General features: G+C 36.1%; 1 protein-coding gene across 2 annotated transcripts in view; it reads right to left on the bottom strand.

The window, feature by feature from the left end:
• The window catches only part of CHRM3 (cholinergic receptor muscarinic 3), a 265832-nt gene that overhangs the window by 175426 nt on the left and 68797 nt on the right, over nucleotides 1–21609 (bottom strand). For both annotated transcript variants that reach the window (XM_015622920.3, XM_015622919.3), the window contains exon 2: nucleotides 10984–11099. The gene's annotated coding sequence lies outside the window, so the exon portion shown is untranslated. The remainder of the gene's footprint in view (nucleotides 1–10983; nucleotides 11100–21609) is intronic.

Here is a 21609-nt window from a genome sequence, read left to right as displayed (position 1 = left end):
TCCTGCACCTTGAGACCCTCTGAAACAAGAACAACCTTTTCCTGTCAAGCATGTGCCAGGCCACAGCAACTACCATCCCCTCAGTGGAGTCAGGGAAGTATGATCTCTGAAATGAAGTGGGTTACAGCCAACAGAAAGGTTCCACATGCTTGGAAGGAACATTTTTTTACCAAAATAAACGTACTTTGAAGCTCTTACTTCTTATGCTTAGTACAATTCCTCACATGATCTTGGTGGCACATGAAGATTCACACTATATCAGTTAATCATGGATAATGGGTTCATTGGAATCCCCATCAATACTAAATGGGTGGGGGTAAAAATGATGGTTTATTGGTTTTTAACTGACATAACACAACAATCCTCTCTGGGAAAAACAATGCAGTTTTACAGTTAATTTAATGTAAAAGCAGGGTGGATTTAATTAGCACAGTGAAAAAAGCATTCACAGATTTTAACATTATTTTGGGACACTGCAAAAATTAACATGGACATGGGAAACTGACAAAAACCTCCATTTTCAAAAACTTACTGGAAACTCACAGTTCCTAAGAATGGGCAAAATGTTGCTGGGAGATAGTGACCTCTGTGCTGCCTGGGGCTCAGGCACAGGGGAGGAAGGAAATGGGGAGCACATTCAGCTGCAGCATGGAATGAGCTCTTCTCAAGTCTGGTGATACAATGCTGTTCCTGGCTGGAACCTGAACCACAAAACCCGTTTTTCTTCTCTTGGTTGATTTCCACCTATCACATCAGGAAAATAAAACCTTAAGGGTAAATTAGAGAATTTGAAAAAATATATTACAGCTCTGTAGTTCATCAAGTCTGAGAAGTGATAAATTCTTCCAGCAATTTAGTCCAGACCAAGTACAGGCAGCTTTTAAAGTGTGTTGTATCAACACATTCGAACTAAAGCATTCTTTGCAGCAGACTAACCAGATAATGACAAATTTGCACATGAACATTGGTGTCTTGCTTTGACTTTCTTCTCCTACATGACAAATTTAAGAAAAGGGAGAGGAAAAAGAGAGAAAAAGTAAAAAAAGGTTTATTTCAGTCATTAAATAGTTAGGAGCTTATAAGTAATCACACAGTGTATAATCATGAATTCAATCCAAAATGCATAGAACACTGGGAGCAAAAATAAAAGTCAAACATAATCAGAAACTCAGTAAACAATGATATGGCTCACAGAAATGTGGTATAAAAGCAGCTGCATAAAACAGTTTATAAGCAAGGTTTATAGCTTTATTTAACCAAATAGAGAGGGAAGTCAATGTTAGCAGTCTCATAATACTCTCTGAGGTGATAATAATCCGACAGCATTATTTATCCTCTGAAATAACAATGACTCTTTGTGAACAGCTGAATTAGCTGTTATCTTGTAAACTGCCCAGGATCACAGACATATATGTAATAGCAGAGGATGCACACAGCCTTCCCATGGATAGCCCTGCAGTTACAAGCACCTTCTATCTTCCACCTGTGTCATCCACAAAAGACTGGGAGCACTGGTCATCATCACTCCATGTGCAGTCACTGTCCATCAGAAATAAACATAGAAATTAAGTCACCCCTTGTGAATCATTTCTCCCCAGGCTCTAGGTCTTCTGGTCATAAAATTTTGTATTAGAACTTTAACAAATATGGTGAAATTGTGCTTGAATCGGCTCAAGGTTATATATTTGCCAAACAAAATAAATTCTTTGAGTATTCTTGCTCCACAGATGACTCACATTCAGAACTAAATCCTGCACACAATTTTTTTATGGCCTTGTTTGAAGTCAACATAAAGCTGACTTGCAATTTAAATTACCTCCAAATCTCTTTTGGCAAGAACAACTTTCCATAGTAACAAGAACTATTCTTTAGAGACCAGATTTTCTAACACCAACACCTGAATTCATTTAATCTGAGCTTTTCAGACTCATTGCCGTCACCTGCTGTTGATGCTAATGTGCTGCTTCAGGCTGTTGCTGGAAAGTTTGATGCCTCAATTCTCACAGGATTTATCACTTTGAGGCAGGTCCTTCACTTCCTCTCCCCTAAGTACAATAACATCCACAAATCCTCTCTTCTTAAAAGCCTTCAGCCACTCTTTCATAGTTGTGTAGCTGGACAGCACATAAAGCAATAAAATGATTTCCCTAACATAAAAAATGATCTCTCCTTTTTTCCAATGTTGCAAAGACAAAATATCAACAATCTTTCAGTTAGGAAAAGGTGGATCATGAGATATTTCAAATACCTGTAGTGTTACCTATTTCTAAGCAGAATAATTTTTTCCAGGCATTTGAAGCAAAGCCACCTGGAATAGGGAGCACAGTAGCTGGAGCCAAGCAACAGTACAGCTTAGAGGAAGAATTAAGAGAATGAGAGACTATATAATTGAAATTATTATAAAAAAGATTATAACACCAGATGTAAGCTGAAATCTGACTGATAACCCAAATTGACACAGTTTGTTTTATTGGTACAAGTATTTAAATTCAACCATAGTGTTATTTCTCACTCGAGATGTTTCAGCTTTAAAGCACAACACTGATTAATTAGAACTACACAAGAAAGTCTTGTATAATGGAGTCAGAACATTAACTTCACTTGGCTGAAGGTGAGTCTTGGGCTGTAAGTATTAAATCCTGACAAGAGCTATATTCTCCAATGAGAAATAATTTCTGCACCACTAAAATGCCCACATTGCTCTGCTGAAAACAGTGACTATTTAACAGAGCACCAAAACATCAGTTTCACTGAGTAGAGGAAATGAAGACTATCTACTACATATGAGTCAACATTTTCCAGTAAAATGTGGAAAATGGTTCAATAAGTCTTGCTTCTTGTGATTTTTTTTTTATTTAAACAAACTCCTCATTTTAATAAAGTTAACATTCTGTTTACATATAAAAATGCATCAGGTAGCATGCAAAATGAAAAGTGTGTTATTTCTGTGAATGTCAAACCACTCAGTAACTATCATTATGAGGCACCTCTTGTGTACCTAAAATGAACAATCCATTTGAACAAGTGTGGTTGCTCCACAGATGCAATTACTGCATCTCCAACAAAATAAAATTAACTGTGGGAAGCATTGGGTTCTTCAGGATTATCCTGTGTTCTTTAAAACAGGAAATAACAATATTGAATGCACAGACAATTACCCAGAGGGTAATATATCCCCTTCTATGATAAGTATCTAACACAGATATAAGACAAGAATTGTCTTCTGAATTTTCCTGCCTCTCCCCATGGAAAACTTAGAAACACCCATGAATCCTACCTTTATTACAAAGAACTGAATAATAAGAGACACACAGTAATGGCTTCCGATTTCAGATAAAGAGTGCAATTAAATATATATATATTTATATATATATTTTTAAATGAAAGATTATTTTCCAAGTTTGCCATTCTCCTTTTCTTTTACACTGAAACAACTTATTCTTTTTAAAAATGCCTCTGTATAATTTAAACTATTATTTCCTCTTCTTATGTATGTGCACATTTATATATATGCAGAGACAGCGTATCAGAAAATACATACAGGACATGAAATTAAGATGTAAAACCGTACATTAATTCTTAGAGCATTGAATATTGTGTCTCACCAAGACATTAGTAGCAAGTATTTAAAATCAGTACTCTGAAGTATCCAAATTGTTTCCGTATTAGCATGGAAAAGAACTACTTTTGATAACCTATTTACTGCCTCACTTAAGCAAATGATGTAGCAGAAAAATTTAACTTTCCCAAGAGAAATGCTTATACATAAAAATGTATAGCCCAAATTAGTAGCTACAAACTGCTGTAAAATGCACTCAATTCACATAAAACAGAGTCAGAAGACATGTTTTATGTAAAGCTCAAGGAGGCTGTATAATACAAAGGGAAATAAAATGAGAGGAAAGCTAGTAAGTATTACATAGTTTTACAAAAGGCAGAGAAGGACACTAAAGTGCTTTTTTTTAAAAGCAACACCACAGAAGATACTGAAAGTTATCAGGATCTGAGCTGGTTTACTCCAACTTTAATTTTCTAGTAAAAAAGGATATCAAAGGGCATATCACTGAAATCAGTGAGTCTGAAAAGGTGATTATCTGCAAACATTAGTAATTCTATCAGAAAATATGACTGATGTACTTGTGAAAATCTGCACTGATATAGTTTTGATCTCATTTAGATAGTTCTATCCAAGCTAACAAATTGCCAATATCTAGATGGTGAAAATTATTTGACAACAATAAAAGGAAAAAAAAACCAAACCCAAAACCCCCCCAAGCCTTACATAAAATTCTGAATAAATTTACTCAGATTTAATACAAACCTCATCTCAAAGCAATGAATGCAAAATTGAACTGTGGATGCCTGTTGTAACAACATGAATTAAACTTATGAATTTCATGCCTCCCTTTCTCAAGTACTTAATTAGTTTTTGAATGCCTAGATTTTGTTTCCCAGAGCTGAGAAATAAAAATTGCTTGTCAGAAGCTCTGTATTCTTTACCAGTTTCCTCTTTCCAACATTTTTGCTGTTGCTGATGCCAGCTACAGGAATAATCAGTTAGAGGAGACACAGACACCGTGCAGTGATTCTTACCTGCTTTCCACATTGTGATTTGTGAAGGCACTTTTCACATAAGTCTTAAGATAATATCCTTAATTTGGGTACACATACTTAAAACTACTCTCTGCTATTAGGTAAACTATACAATAACATTGATAGTAACATTGACAATAATTAAAAATAAAATGAGAAATTAATTCTTACCTTATTTTAAAGGCAAGTTTCAGCAGCTTATGTTTTTCAATAGCTTCATTGGTGACCTGCTGAGTGCACAAGAGGCAACAACTGACAGTAAATTAGGGGGAGTGCTGACATAGGTGGTGGCAGTGTCTCTAGCTGGGAAGATGTTTGCACCCTTGAGGTTTATGCCAACAAAAACCTCATGTCCTGCCCCAGGTGCCAAGGTGGGTTCATGTCACACAATAACCCCCAGCAGGAGTAGGGACCAGGTGTGGAAGGGATGCGCAGGAGCCCTAGCAAGGGCAGAAGCCACATCTGCCCTTATCTGGGTGGGCAATGTCCCTGGACATACAGTTTTTAAATATCTCATTATTTAATATCTCAATATCTTATATTATTTATTATAGAATTATGCCTACATCAAAAACTATTTCCAACATCTGTATATAATACGAAGCTTCAAAATAATAAGAAAGGAACTCTACCTGATGTATATGAAAGAACAAATAAAAAAAATACTGATTTCTTTAAGCAGCATACTTTTTTTTTTCCCCAGAAGGCCCTACTGAATCACTTCTGTGACAAATCTGGGAGTTATCAAACTCAGATATCTCTGGGATGTTGGAAGCAGTGCCCAATTCCAACAGTCAATGTCCACCATTTAGGAGATGCGTGTATTTAGTTTATCTTTAGAAGAAACCAAGTTCCACTTTCTAGGCATATTATCCAGTGATTAATCCTAGGTAATTTTTAGGTCCTCAACTCTTGTAAGCAGTATCTTTGAAGTCAAGCTAGGTATCCAGAATTAAAACTGTGTAATTGATTACACTGTAAACCTGTCTGCTGTGCAAGTCAGAAGTGCAGGCAGGCAGGAGAGGTGATGTGCATGTGATGGCATGTGTCTCCTCCTGACACGCCAGCCACACCAAGAAACAGGAAAGAACATCTGGCAGCAGATTTACCTAGCACTTACAGAGGCTGAAGTAAGTAAAATTCTTTGGTGAATCCCCAGAACTCATCTGTTGCCACCAAGAAGAACCCAAGAGAAGTGGTGAGGATGCAGGGGCTGGCATCTCCTGACCTCCAGACGTGGACAAAAGCAATGTTGGCCAGATCACCTGGACACGTGCCAGTGTGAGACCACAAACCAGTGAACTCAGTTACAAATTGTCTGAAACAAGCCACCTCTCCCTTCCAAGTAGCATCTCACTGAGCTACTAAGCATTGCACTGATTCCCTGCAGCTCCACAAGGTTGAACTTGGAGGAGAGGATGCTCTGCTGTTTGAGCAGTGTCATGGCTGATACAGCTCAGCTTGATCACACATCATTTAAACTCTTCCAGCTTTCCAGGATCCACCCCTGTCAAACTGGTAACGTGGTTGATAGTTCTGCAAGTTCTGTCCTACATCTTGATTATCCATTGGGAACTCTACCTTCAGAGCAGGACTATTAAAAAAGCAAACAAGCAAACCAAACCAAGCAGATCTTAAGCACTCAATATATTCTTGATATATATTCAAGATATATATTCTCAATATATTCAATATATTCTTGTATTATTTTTTATATTCTTGTATTCTTTTATTATTTTTAATGAGAATGAAACCCACAACAAACTAGTTAATATGCTAATAAAAAATCTCAAAAACCAGTTTGCTAGTGTTTGCTTGTGGTGTTTTGTTTTTTTTTTACCCTAACAAAACTTGTAAGCTCTTAGTCTTTTGTAGAAAATGGCTGCTGTTGTTTTTTTACAGTAGCACAGTAGAAAAACTAAAAATTAAATATTAATACATTGAATATATTTTCAAGCAAGCTTGCTCAAGCTTTAAACCCAGCTTTTTCTTTAAGAGCCTGCTGCAGTTAAAAGAGTATAGAATTTAAACAGTAAGATTACCATAGAACCTCTTCTGATTCCAAGCAGTTTTAAAAACTCATGATGTTTTTTAAATGCAAAAATTTCACAGAAGTAGTTACTTGGTACAAATAATTCATGAATTCAGAAGAAAATTATGCAGGAATTCAAAACTTTAGAGAAAGTGAAAATATTTTCTCCATTCAGATAAAGAAATTGCTTGTAGCAGTTAATTTAAAGCCAATTCCTGTCACACTCACATTAGAAGGACGCTCTTTAAGAGAAAATAAAATGACACACTGATTCATTGACTAGCAAGTTTATCAGGACATACTGATAGAGAATCATTAATCAAGTCTCCCTACTAATAGAAAATCATTAGAACAAAGCACATCAGCAGCAATGCCTCTCCAGTTATCGGGCTTTTCTTTAACCAATACCTAACCTTGAGGCCAGTTCCTCAGTAGCTTTCAAAGTTTCTGTGACATAATTTATTCAAGACTCTTGACATAGTGCAGTCCTTCAGTATCACAACATCAGCTTGAAAATGAAGTACATAAAGGTGTAGGGAAACAAGGGCAAAGGGGAGTTCTTGCTTTGTTTGCATGTACTGAAGCAACATGAGTTTAAATTCACCCAAACCAGAAGTTTTCAAGACAAATGTTAACATTATTTCTTTGTTTCTGCCTATTAGCAGCAGGAACCTCAGTTCGGGATAAATCTAAGTAGGACTGGGATTACTTTAAGAAATAATATATGCTTCATTTTGATTTTTTCAGTATACCTGCCATGCCATTTATTCTGTCATCAGAATGGCTTCAACAAAGCCTGTGATGTGTTTGGACAGCCAGACTAGCAGGTGGCACAGATGGAGCCAGGCTCACTGAATCCACCTGTGTGAACTCTGACGGAGCAATGCTCTAAGCAAAATAACTGGCAGTCTTGAGAACCCTGGGTATTTCCACAATAGGCAGGAAGCAATGGAAGTAATAAAAACTAGTTTTGATACTTATTAATGATGCTTTACAGTTAAAATGGAGCACTTCAGTCACAACACCATCTGTAAACTGTGAGGTGCCTCCAGCAGAGAAGCTGAAACGAGTTCAGGAGCAGAACCAGACAAAACACAAACTTCCATTGTTCAGTGATGGTACAGGAGGTTTCAGTACATGATTTTTGACAGATGGTTTTGGGTGGAGAAACTGACATACAGGGCTAGACTTCTTCCATGTTTTCTTCTCATTACCCTTTTTTTCTTATTTCCTCTTTTTCAAGTCAGGTAATAGAACGGTAATCTTACTTAGCAGCTGCTGCTGTTGTTTCTTCAAGTGGTTATCTCCAAAACACAACACTCAGAAAATACAGCTGGTAAATATTAGGAATACCTGCTATGTTGTTTTTGTTTTTGTTTTTTGTTGGGCTTTCTAGAATTATTCAGTCTTCCAAATAAATTAAGGCAATTCTGTACTAAAAAGTCCTTTGTTATTTTTGTAACTTAACATATGGCCTGAACCACTTTCCTTGTTTGTAGATATCCTGATCTTAAATGTTTTACATAGTATCTTCTCAATTACCATAAACATCTCCCAAACAGCACCTGCCTTCTGTTCACTATGGCTTATTTTTCACCCTATGCTAATTGCATATTGAGTATCTTGAAAAAAAAATTTCCTTTCAACATTAAAATGCTATATGGATTTTCTCAATATATAGCAGACAAATAAAATTTCCACTTTTTATTGTTTGTTTTGTTTACTGTTTGGCTTGGTTTGGTTTTTGTTATCTGGGGTTGGGTTTTGTTTTTGTTTTTTTTTTAAATCTCTGTGCTTTTCAGCAACCAAAAGACCCGTCCAAAATTGGTATCTGTTGGTCTAAAGCAGAATGAAGATCAGAATACACTCAACAGCATGCTGATATACAATTCTGCATTTAAAGTACTTCTTCCGTATAAGACATTCTATTTCCTTTTCATACAAGTTGTCAAATCCCACTATGTCCTCTAAAATTATCTTACACCTTTCTCTAATAGGTTTCCCTGGTCTATCTAATGGGGCATAATGAGGTGGGGAGAAACTAGGAATATTATCATTATTATTTTACAGATTTTAAATATATTCTACTGCTTGAATTTTGTTTCTTCTCTTGCAGAGTTCGAATTTGATGAGCAAAGTTTACTTATCCTCTAGATATCATTCTGCAAGCTACTGTGGTCAGGGCAGAAAATCCTCTAGGTTTCAAATCCTGTGTGATGGCACTCAGTTTACTTCCTGATGCTCACTTTAGCTTTCCTCTGGTTAGAAAGAAGCAGTGGAGTAACTTGCTGACCATTTGAAAACCTATAGGAGCCCTGAGTGGATACAGAAGTGAGAGGAGGATGCCCTTACACATGGTACATCCTTATTGCTTGAAGATATTGATTGCAAAGAGGAACAATTCTAACAAGAACGCCAAAGCAGGTTTTTTTTTTAATTGTCAGGACAATGTATAATGACATTTCTGAAATAATTGAAGACATCATCACACCTTTTAAGTCTGGCCACAAGGGAAACACGGTGGATTGGAATGGATTTTGTTCTCCTGCTGGTGTACACAGGAAATAAATGCAGTAAAATGGCAATAAAATGTAGTGTAGCAGGCATCTGCAAAAGGAGACAATCCTGCACTATTTACACGTATGGGATAGACAGTTTTCTCTGTTTAAAGAAGTTAGTTCTTCCATCAGACTTGCCACAAAGCCCTCATTTCATGATGAGTCAGTGCACACTCAGGATGTAAAAACAGGCTCAGAAATGTATGGCACATTGCTGATAAGGAAAAGGAGAAAAGGAAAGGTCAAGTCTTCGAAGAAAATCTGCTAATTTGGCAAATATAAAGCCTGGTTAGAGAACAATGCAGAACTCAGTAAATACCCAGGGCAATGTTTCACAGAACCAACAGATACTGGATAACCCATCAAACACTATCTCAGGTTTCTCCTCTCAAAAACTTGCAGGTGGAAACAAGCAAGGTGATGTTTTTTCGCTATTTATTTGGCTCCCTGGTTTCAGAGCTGTATGGTTACTACCTGGGAGACATAAAATTTGAAAAGCAAAGCCAGCTGAAATTGGTAACGGAGAATCAGGCAGAAAACGTCCCTCACAGGATGAGAAAATGTGCTACACAGCTGTCCATTCCCCAGTGTAAACACCCAAAAACAATAGTAACTGGTTTTGCCAGTGAACACCTCTTAACTACTTATATGGAACATTTAAATGCATCTTTCTATTACCAAGTGCAAACACACCTCTAGAAACTGCATTGCTTCTATCTTAGTCCATTACATCAATTAAACATATAATAAGAAGAGCCTTGACTAAAAACCTTATGGAATTAGGCAAATTAATATTTGCCTCTTCCAGTCTCTTCACTTTTTTCACTACTTCTGCATCCTTCTAAGAAATATGGAGCAGGAAAGGAAAAATACCTTTCATATCATATCTTTTCCAACCCAAACACTAGACACAAATTTATAGGATAACAAACATTCACAGGCAAATTTTAACAGTGGCTAAGCAACAATTCCAGACAATTCAGTATAACCCATAACCAAACTCTGCGGTAAGAACCATATCTAAACCCTCAAAAAGGAGGAGTGAGAGAGTGAAGATTTTAACCTCAATTACCTAACCTGATTTTTGGAGAGGAGGGTGAGCTGCAACTTCTGTTGTGTTAAGGAGTAGTCAGAGGAACGTTCTGATGCCCAAATTTGGTTTGTAAATGTGCTTAGGCAAATGAACAACGAGTGCTTTGGATCTCATTATCATATGTCTGAACGCAAAAAAATTCAGTTATAATATGAGGAGCCTTGCTTTCAATATTATTGATTGTACTTAACAGTGCTCAGAGATAATATAATCAGATTAATTGTAGGCACAAAACAGAGAAGCAGTGAAAAAAAAAAAAACAAAACTAAGAAATTATTTCCAAATATTTTCTCCAATTAATTTTCTTACTTGGCTTTTATAGTATATTTGCAACACTGTTACAGTTACCTTATTCTAAAGTACACTGCAGTATGTATCTGATCAAAAAGAACATTTGGTTGGAATCTAATTTGAACTAGACACACTAAATGAAGGTGAAGATGTTTTCAAGCCGAAGGGAAAGACAACATTTCAAGTTGCCTATCAGAATTTTGCATTGCTGTTAAATAATCCAAAAAGAGAAACGTTATATATCTATATATCAAACAGCTTACAAAAAAAAAAAAAAAGGGCTTTATGTAGTCAGTAAATTGACAATACTCTTAATCCATGTGAAAATAATGGGAACAACATCCAACGTGGGTCACTGAAAACTTTTAATTCCTTCTCTAAAGCATTAAATATATACATACAGAAGCAAAACTCACCATGGACACGGATGAGGAGAAGTATATATCATGTTTCAGACGACTGTGTATCATCCAACTGGTAGTCCATTATACCATCGGCTGATGATGAAAGGTTTTGCCATAACCATAAAGATCTTAAAAAAAAAGTAAATAGAAAAGTCAAAAGATCATCACACACTGAAGAAGTTACAACTGCATGCTCCTTATTTAAAACAGTTTCCCTGTTTTTAAAGCATACTTTTAAAACAACAATAACAAAAGAGCCTGTTCTACATCATCAACATCCAGCAAGAGGAGGATGCACATTCTCTTACAACCACTTCAACAGTATTTGCTCAGATACTTCATTTGCAGTTATTTAACATATTTTTTGACTACCAGCTGACTTCAGAATTCATGTACTTTTTCACTGTTGTTTAACAATGACACTTGTATGCATTGGCAATTTCTCAAAACACTATTTTTCAAGTGTTATTTTCCTTTTTGTTTCATTTATGCAGGACTCCACCACACGTTTTCTACCAAAACATAAAATCTGCATGCCAAAATTGATTACAAAGGTGGGTGATGGGGATGACTGCTGCACGTGGGCAGGCAGCTGACAAAGCCAACACTTCTAATACAAGATACACGACTCAACTTGGGTTAATGGCACATGCAGAACAAGGGACACCCACCATCCCATCAACAGCAACTATGAATTCCCTGTTTCTCTTTTGCTAAACACAAAGGCCAGAGTGCTGCAAAGCCTTTTTGAGGCTCTGATCCCCAGAGCTGCATTTTTAAGCATTGATGATTGACAGAACAGCAAGAGAGGTTGATTCTAGGCCAAGTGGCTGTATAGCACAGAAGCAAAAGCCAATGGAGTTTCACTAAAAAATTTATATCAGAAATTTTCAGGAATCTTGTTTTCTCTCAATCCTTAGTAGACCTCCTAGAAAGACTTTTTATACAGAACTATTTTTTCATTGTTCTCAAAGTTCCCAGAAAATGCTACAATTTTAACTAAAACACTGGCTTAAACCAGAAAACCTGACAAATTTGGGGTTCTTGAATTTTGTGGTTTATGTTTGTTTGGGCTGGGGTTTGCGTGTTGGTTATTTGTTATTGTAGTTGTCTGGTCAGTGGGGTTTTTTTTGGCTTATGTTTGCTCAAAGCAAAAAGGGATGGGAGGCTTCCACCACACTAGATGTATCCCATTTCAATAGTTTCAGATTAAAATATTTCCTCTCAAAAGAGGCTTTCAATTTTAATTATATTTAATGCCAAATCTTAGGTTAAAAGAAAGTTAGGATTAAAGTGAAAACGTAACCCCAGCACAGTGGTTCCTCTCTCATGGAACTCTTTTTAAGTCAGATGTTCCAAAACACACTTTTCATCAGATAGAGAATGAGATTTCAAGAGATTCCAGGGATCTCTCTGAAGTGAGGTTTTACATTTTCCATAGAACTGCAAAGAACTTAAAAGTGAAGAAATTGATTCTCTTTTCACCTGTTATGAAAACAACTTAGATAAAATGAATATAATTTTATGATAGACTATTTTTGTCTTCATCAATCACATTTTTTTTGTGTTCTAAATATTTTTCTGTACTCATTTTCTAATGCTCTTTCACAGGACAAAATTATGTATTCTCAAGTATAATAAGGCTTTTTTCAAACAATCAGGAACTTTTAGCAGGTCCTACAACAGGCTACTTATTGCTGCTGCATCTCACATCTCTGCTATCTTTTCAGCACAAATGAACAAGAGTGAGGAATTGGTCCAATCCAAGAAAAAGATGTGAAAAACTTGTTTGGTTTTTTTTTAGGCAGGTCTGTTTTCTCTCCTTAGAATACTACCAAACTCAAAGTACTACTGTAATGAAGTACACAGGGGTAGGCACAGAGTAAGACAGTTATTATGTGACTACATTAGTATTTTAAACCAGTATTTCATGTTCACAGCTTTGCTATGTCAATGCATTATATGTTGGTTTTTAAAACAAGCTTTAAAAATTTTAGGCTTTCTAGAGAAAAAGACAAAATGAAATTCATATAAAACATGAAAAATATGTAACAGAATCAATACAGTTATTTGGGGTCTTTTACAGGACATTATCTTTTTTTTTTTCCTTCTCAAAGCCTGCAAGAACCATACCTTTATCACAAGCTCTTTCCAGAACTTATTTAGAGAAAGTGATCTGTTATTTCATTCATCATTTTCAGCTGTGCACCTATGACAAGGCACCAGCCTAGCCCTGCCAAGACAGTAAGGTGGGCAATCAGATAATTAGTTTTCCCTTGAACAGACTTAGAATCCACTGAAGGACTTCCTTCCAGGTGATGAAAGAGCTAAGAAAAACAAAACAATAACCCCAAACAACAACATTAAAACTAGGCAAAAACCTGTAAAGTTCAGCATCTCAGAAAACTGAGCAGACAGTTTCCCACTCTCCTAGTTCTTTCCTCCAAAAAATATAAAATTAATGTGAGAAATCAGAGCCTTTTTTTATATTAGCATATCTTTACTATAAAGCAGTATATTCTACAAAATTTTCAGGAGCTTTGCAGGTTCCTCTTTGCAGTGTGAGAAGCTGTAGTATGTAGAAAGCCATCAATGTGCACAATGAACAGGGCCTGGTAAGGTGGCTGCTGCAATTGTATTATAATTTCTGAAGAGCAACATCTTTGTTTAAATAATTACACTGCTGTAACTTGGAGGTGGATGCTGTTTAAAGTGAATGCACTCATATGTCAGTGGACTAGCTGCATAGAGAGGATCAATCACTGTGACTGTCAATACAAGAGAACTGACTTGCTGCTGGGAAGTGCAAAGTTATTAAAACGTTTTAGCAGAAGCCCCTGACCATCATTCAGTCATATGAGTGAAGGGTTTGTCTCACAGGACTAGATTCCTGAGCTGCACTTAAGGATGCTTTAGTGACCAATGTAAAAAGCTGGAAATGGTGTTTACACATTCTGCTGACAGCCTTAATCCGTCAAGAAGATATCTGCAGAGTCAAAACAATACAAGTTTTGGCTGTCCTGTGGTATTCTGACTGCCCATAAAATAAAAAGCCATAAAAAGACTTCGATGTTTTCAAATACTTTAGAGCATGAAGGAAAAAAACCCAAACTTTGCCAGGACTAACATCATTGTATTTTTTTGAATATGCACAGAACCAAATACAGTATTACTCCCTACAAAGAAGCTTTTTAAGGAAGGTATTGGATATTAACAAATATTTTAAAAGTGACAGAACACCTGAAATACAAACAACTAAAAATCTGCTCGCTGTAGCCAGAGTCTAAACCTTCATGCAGCTCCTGCAAGACCAGCAGTACTCCAGCTACAGGGACTGGCACTAGTACCCACCTCAGCACCAAGGGCAGGCTGCTTCCAGAGCACAGCCTCTAAGGTCCATAAAGCACAAAAAGAACGAATCTGAGAAAGAAGTAAAAATTCTATCCTAGATTCACGTCTCAGAAATGTGGAAAGAGTTTTAGGCACGTCTCACTGTCACTGCCACAAAAGCCTTTCTAAAAGCCGGCAATTTCCTGAGCGTCTTATGCAGCTACACAAGCACCCAGACAGAACGCGACTGAGCAATTGATTTCATTAATTAGAAAAGTTGCTTTGGAGGAACTGAACATTACTGACAGAAGCAGTTTGCAAGCATTGTTCTCTAATGAAATCTAAACTGTCATTTCAACAAAGGCAAAGAGGTTTTTTCCTAACGAGCAACCTGCACTGAAAACTAATGAGAAGCCGTAGGTATTTTGCTGCCCTTCCCGCTCGGTGAAAGGCAGATCTCCAATGGCCAATTGCAAATGGCTCAGCTTGTACAGATAAAATTAACAAGTCACTCGGACACCCTTTATTGTCAGCTGACACAAGCCTGTCCCAGGGCTGCTGATCTGAAGGGGCAGAGCGGAATGTGGTCACTCCCACAGCCTGCCTCTGCTGCTCTGCACGGTGCACGTTGGAGACACGCTCGGATGCTGGATACATTCATTTTCATTCCTTAAAAGTGCAGCACAGAGGAGCACGCTTTTTTGTACCTGCATCTCTAATTGTAAGTAGAATTCCTGACTCCTTTTCTTCTTTAAATCAGTCAAACCAGTGGTTACTACCTGGTATAACACAACGACAAGGAAACACAAAAACCCAGCAGTGCTGCCAGCTACACACTGTGCAAAGCAGGATGGGCACGCCGTGCGAATGCATACAAGTGCTAAAGAGCTTTCCTGAAAAAACAGGGAAGCTACATGTGGTTTTCAATCATGGGCTATATTCAAACTGATTGGTATTTATACAGTTTTCCTTATTTAAATGGAAACTTCTCATCAGGTTTGGTTCTACTAAAATTTGTATCAACAACATGCTAAAAGGCAGTTGATTATTCAAACACACAGAAGAACAATAATATATGAATTTTTTACAAAAAAAAAAACCTGGATGAATTTATCCCCTCAAAATGATCAAAGCTGGACTTTATTCAAATGACCAAGAATTTTGGCCCCAAACAACTTGTTCTAATCAAATTTTGTTTTATGTTATGAATATATAACATTTTAAACCGTGTAATAGCACATTATTGCTTGAAACTCTCAAGTTTGTTTTAAGAGTGAGACCTTATAACAACATCTAATGACTCCTGATAAATGATAATGAGTCTTTTGGTCTTTAAACAAACTGTACTAGCCACTGACCTATTTTCGAAGTTTAACCAATTCACTTTGGACTTATAACAAAAAAAAAATCTGCTATTCAGAGGAAAAAGAATATGATCTTCCATTAAAACACTATTTTCCAAAAAGAAAAAAATGTAGAAAAAAAATTGAACGAAGCTGCACTTGAAGCACATTTAATTAAAAACACATCTGGCACTATGAATTAAAAAACAAAAATTAAAAAATTCTGGTTATTGGAACCAGTCTCCACCTCCATCATGAAGGGAAGACTGCTCTGAGAGCAGAGGCTCTAAGCTGAGTGCAAAAAGACTCAGATGGTACCAGAGGATGAAGTAAAAATATTGTTGTGGATTCTCTTCACTGTGTGCACAGTTTTAGATTGTACTTGTGTCTTACTGTCATTGCCACAAAGACCTTGCTAAAAATTGGCAATTTCCTGAGTGTCCTATGCAGCTATACAAGTATCAAGAAGGAATACAAATTAATAATTTGCACAAAGAATTGTCTGACATTAACTTTCCAAACAACTCATTTTCACTCAAAGGAAGAAATTCTGAACACTCCACTTGTAGCAGAGCAAGTGAAACTATGAAACATAATTTACATTTCTCTTGCACCTTTCTCTGCATTTTTCTCATAGAGATCCCCCACCTTGCTATATTCTCACTCAGTGTTTGTAATGACTTTAAGGCTATCTGCCTCAACTCTTCAACACTGTGTGATATATAAAATTATTTATGATTATATTGTAATTTATTAGAAATTTCTAGTAATAAATTGTTTTCAAAGCATGTATTTGTATCCTCATATTATATGAGCCAAATAATATTTCCAGGAACTAGAAAAATTCCCATGCAGCCTGTTGTGCTACATTAACACTTAAATGTGCAGTTTTTCTGTACAATGATTTTTGCACAAAAGAATTTCTCCACAAAAATTAGCACCTTTTGCCTGTGTGAGATGTGAATAAAGTAGAAGAACAAATTATCAAGTCAGAAGTGATGGCTTGAACATATATTCTATCATTTAGAAATAATAGTTTAAAAAATGTAAAAAAAAAACAAACCAAAAACCCCACAAACAAACAAAAAAACAACCATAAAACCACAACTCCTTAACCAGGAGATAATCCTTAACCAGGGCTGATTGTGGATGGAGTTTGAAAGCAGAATCATCTTATTCCCACAAAGTAGCAATAACGTTGTTGTTAGCATGTGCCCTCAAACCCAATCTTTTAGTGAAAAGGTACAATAAAGCTCTACACAGATCAGTGATATCATCACTTGTTAAAAAACAAATAAAACACAAAAAACAAAAAAACTCAACCTTTGAAATACTCCCTATGATATATCAATTATATTGTTATAAAACTTCTCTAGGAGAAATCAGGTTGCAGCAACTCCATGGCACCTCCTCCTTAATGCACATCAACACCAGCAATGTGGATTTGGACTCGGAAGTGAGGGGCTGAGACTGATTTTAACTTCTTCAGAAGTCACTCATCCTCCTCTACAGTAGTAGGAAGAGCACCCAACCTGGTGCAGAAAATACCCACTATGTACACTATTTGGGATTACAAAATCTGGAAACAATCCTGGTTTCTTTGAAGCAAAGGTAAATTTTAAGATGTGGGGTACAAACCAAAAGTAGTAAAAAACCCCCAAGGATCTTACAGATAGAGGTTCAGACTAGAAACACAGAGTGTTTCTCAAAGGATGAAGCAGGCAGCATTGCAGAGAAAATAAAATTAAAAACTAATTGGGAAGCAGTTAAAAATTGTTGCTACAGCACTTCATCTACTTTGTGGATGACTTACTGAACATTTCAAATGCTGATTTACCCTGAAACTTGCCTGTGATGTTCTAAGTAATTCACAGGACACCGGTTCAGAGTGCAAGTTTCGGGGAGAGAAAAGGAAAGAACCTCAAATCATGGAATATAGGAACCAAGAAAATTACATTTTTGTCTCTTGGGGAAGGGAGGCAGCTGGCCTATTTGTCAGAGCTCTTTCCTTACAGGTACCAAAGACAAAATGGAATCCCTGAGACACAGTCATCAAATTTTCTCATTTCTAGAACAACTGTATTGAAAGAAGGATCCTGAAAGTAGGAGTGAAATCATAAAAGATGAAAAGAAATCGAGTTACAAAGTTTCTTTTTTTTAAAAAAAAATCTATTTGCTGAAAATACTGTATTTCAAAATCACTAAGGACCAAGTAATTTTTTTATAATTAATAAGACATACAGTAGTCAAAAGAATTTGAGGTAGCAGAGAACATTCATCAGTTCACAATACTCTTTAAATAGCTGAGCAAATTAGTTGTCTTCTGTCACTAAGGCACAAGTACATATTGTACAAATTCCAGATAACCAAGTTACATTACTAATTTCTATATGGGCGATAAAACACAACACTTAAAAACCTTGTTTTATTACTGCTTTAGCATAATTCTTATTTTAACTTAACCCCAGGCACAGAGAAAGAGAGAGAGTGAGAAAGCAATGTTTTCCCTCAAAATTCTAGTGCTTTCCTAACCAAGATGTTGCTCACCAAATCTTAATTCTTTTTCTGCATTACTCTTGCTCTGTTACACTTTCTAGGAAGGTCCTTATTTTAGGAAATAAGAAGGGACAGAGAATATTTTTTCTGCCAATATGATCTAAACAAATAAGATAAAGAATTCAGATACTACAAGGATGTACTGTTCCCTATGTGGTAGCTTTATTAGTAATAATTATGAGAATAAGTTACACACAAAAATTATTCTAGAGAGATTAAAGGCTTGTGCTAAACTTACAAAAGCTATGACCTAAAGGCTAATCTTCAGATATTAAAAAAACTTACAAAAGGCAAAGAAGAACATACTGTATATGGAAAGATAATAATTTTATAAACTTTAATCGGATGTCTGAAGAAGCATATCACTCCTGTTTTGCTTCATTAGAACAGAAATTCGAAATGCAAATCAAAAGAGAAATCATAGTTTTCAGCCTTGATAGACTCCAACAGAAAACTCAGTAACTACTCTTTATCCCATACCTTTTCTATAGATGGGAGAGGTATAAATGCTTGCATAAGAGACAGGCATATTTATACACTCAAAAAACTCAACTCCTCAACCTCCCTTCTCTGTGGATTAACTTTGTTAATTCAGCCAGTCAGGCCATAGGTTTTTATGCCAATGGAATCTTCTGCTTTCCAAGACCCAGAAAGAATACTTCAGTAATTGCAAAAAATTGTACTTTCAGGGAACTCGAGGATATTTAGCCCAAAACCTGACTTTATTTCTTGCCTGGTAACCCAGACTTGAGTAGTTCAGCAGAGTTCAGTGGCCCGCATGCTCAGAAAGACGGCGGTGAGCACAGCAGCAAAGCCTCCTTCCTCTTGCTGTGGGCAGGCCAGCCAGTTTCTACCTGCACTCAGGAGATCAGGCAGTGTCTGAAGAAAACTGTGACACCACCCTTTGAACAGTAAGCACCACCAGCTACTGCCGAAAGTATTTGCTAACACCATCCTCTACCATCCTGCCTTTTCCCCATGCCCTCTGAAACAGGCAACTGCTGAAGAAGGAGAGCATGAAAACATAACATTTCATATCACTTAAAAGCTAACTCATCAGAAAGGAGAATGATTTCAAGGCTGGTAGAGGCTTAAAAGACAGGTTATTGGGTTTTTAGTACATTCTATTTCAAGAGCCATGACACAAAAAAAACCAAAACCAAACAAAAAACCCAAACAAAAACAAACAAAAAACAAACACCATCCCCAAAAAATTCAATAGAACATCATCAAACAAAAATGCTTCCATTAAAGCACAAGGTTCTTCTTTGGTCACAGTTCATCCCTTATTTTCCATGATCATTCATATAGCCACAGAACCATACATCCTTGTAACTGCTTTATACAGAATGACAGGATAATTGTGTTCTTAACCAACCCTACAAAAACTGTGATCCTACGAGAGAGAGTACAGAACACTTTTGCAACTGGTACCAAAATGGTAAGGGGGAAAACAAAAAGCAGTTATGACTGATAAAATATTAGAAATTGGACAATTAATTCCACTTAACAACTACAATCTATCTGTTGTCTCTCTTTGATTTTTTTTTTAATCAGATTACATGTAAAAAGAGATTTGAATTTCATTCAAGCATGTTCCAGAGCATGTGGTTTTCTGGAACTACAACTTTAAGAAAACCTCAGAACTGTGTTTTGTTTTGGTTTTTTTTTTCCTTAAGAGACATCCTTTTTGCGTGGAAGATGATTAACCATATTGTATTATCAATTCAAATTTCTTTAAGTAATAAAATATTCTGAAAAACTAGTATAAATTTTGAACACACTCAAAAAATTTGTTTGTTTCCAAAGAGTAAGTTATAGGGATGGATGGGGGAGAAATGGTTTCTATTTAGATTAGTGTTTGCTTAATTTTGTCTTTAAAAAAGAGTTGAGTTCTAGTTAAAAAAAACCTGTTAACTAAAATTTTGTTTTAAGTGTTTCATTCACATCAGCGTTCTGCTACTGCTGTTGTTTTTAATAAAAAGAATATTCTATTTCTAGACATTCTCCACAGAAAGCCTGTTGAACTTGGTATCCATTCATTTTGAAATAAAATCAATAAAGATCAATCAATACTATCTACAGCCATATCTGCAACAGTACATGACAATTCTGAGAGGGTGAGATCTAAAACACAATATATTTTCCCTCCAAGTAGAATTAACCAGCAATTCCTCAGACACTGATGACAGGGAACTGTGTTTATATTTTAGATAGTGACCATGATAAGCCAAACATTAATGACCTTCTCTTTCCAGGCAAAACAAACCATTGTTATAACAGAGTTTGTTTCTCCAAAGGTTTCTAACAGACAGTAATTGTAAATGTATGATTTTAATCTCATCTTGAGGAATTTGTGCTGAAGTTCACTTTGTACATCCAGCCAAACTAAAGATTTTCGTGCCCTGTGAACTGAAAACATTTGATTCTTATAAAGATGTTAACATTTTTCTTTATAAATCATAGTGTAAGCTAGCAAAGTGAGACAGCTGAAAACTTCCTAATAAGAAATACATCCATAAATTGTCAATATTATAGTTGTTTCTTCCCAAGAAAAACTTATGTATGAGTGTCTGATTTGTTTTTATTTATTTTCATGTTTTTCCTTTGCTTAGGTCTTTGTCACGCTTGAAACAGCTTTACTGGCTTTTTAAACACATTTATTTCAGAAGTTTGTAGTAATATAAGAGAATTGTTCTGCCTCTGAAAGGAGTCCATTGAGCTGAGACTGTCACCTCTAACAGCAGCCAAAATCAAATTCCCAGGCAGTAACATAAGTTATCCACAAGAATAACCCACCTATTCCCCAGCTTCCACACACGACAGGATCACTGAGCCACATATGGTGGTGGCTTTTGTATGTAGTATTACCTCCATCTCCTAAAATCCCTCTGCAAATCTTTCAGTTTCCCTCACTATTCCACATAAATTTACACCATCAGCAAACCTTGCCCTTCAGCCGGTTCCCAATTAAATATATGTTCATCTGAATGAGCATTTTTAACATCAAGTTAATCAAAATTTGTAATATCAGATACAATAAAATCGTGATAATACAAGATGAAGAAACATCCTCATTACAAGGGGGTTTGTTTGTTTGTTTTCTCAGTTCTCAGGAAAAAATTCTCCAAAAATGGAATGCAGATATGAGTCCAGTCTCTAACTTAGAAGGTTTCCACAAGTTTCAGGATTAATAGGTTGTGCAAACAGACAGCAGTAATGAAAGAAGGTCTATTAAAAATGGGCAAGAAACACTAAGCATTAATCTGCTTTCCCTTGCAGCCATTCCATCTGCTGGCACCAGGAGTATCTGCAGATCTGTCCTTTCCAAATCAGGTCCAGCCAGAGAGAGGATGATAGGAAAAAGTAGATGACATAAGACAGAAAAAAAAAAAAAAAAAAAAAAAAA

Source organism: Parus major, chromosome 3 (genome assembly GCF_001522545.3).
Source record: "Parus major isolate Abel chromosome 3, Parus_major1.1, whole genome shotgun sequence".
NCBI classification, from domain to species: domain Eukaryota; kingdom Metazoa; phylum Chordata; class Aves; order Passeriformes; family Paridae; genus Parus; species Parus major.
This window is presented reverse-complemented; position numbering and strand designations above follow the sequence as displayed.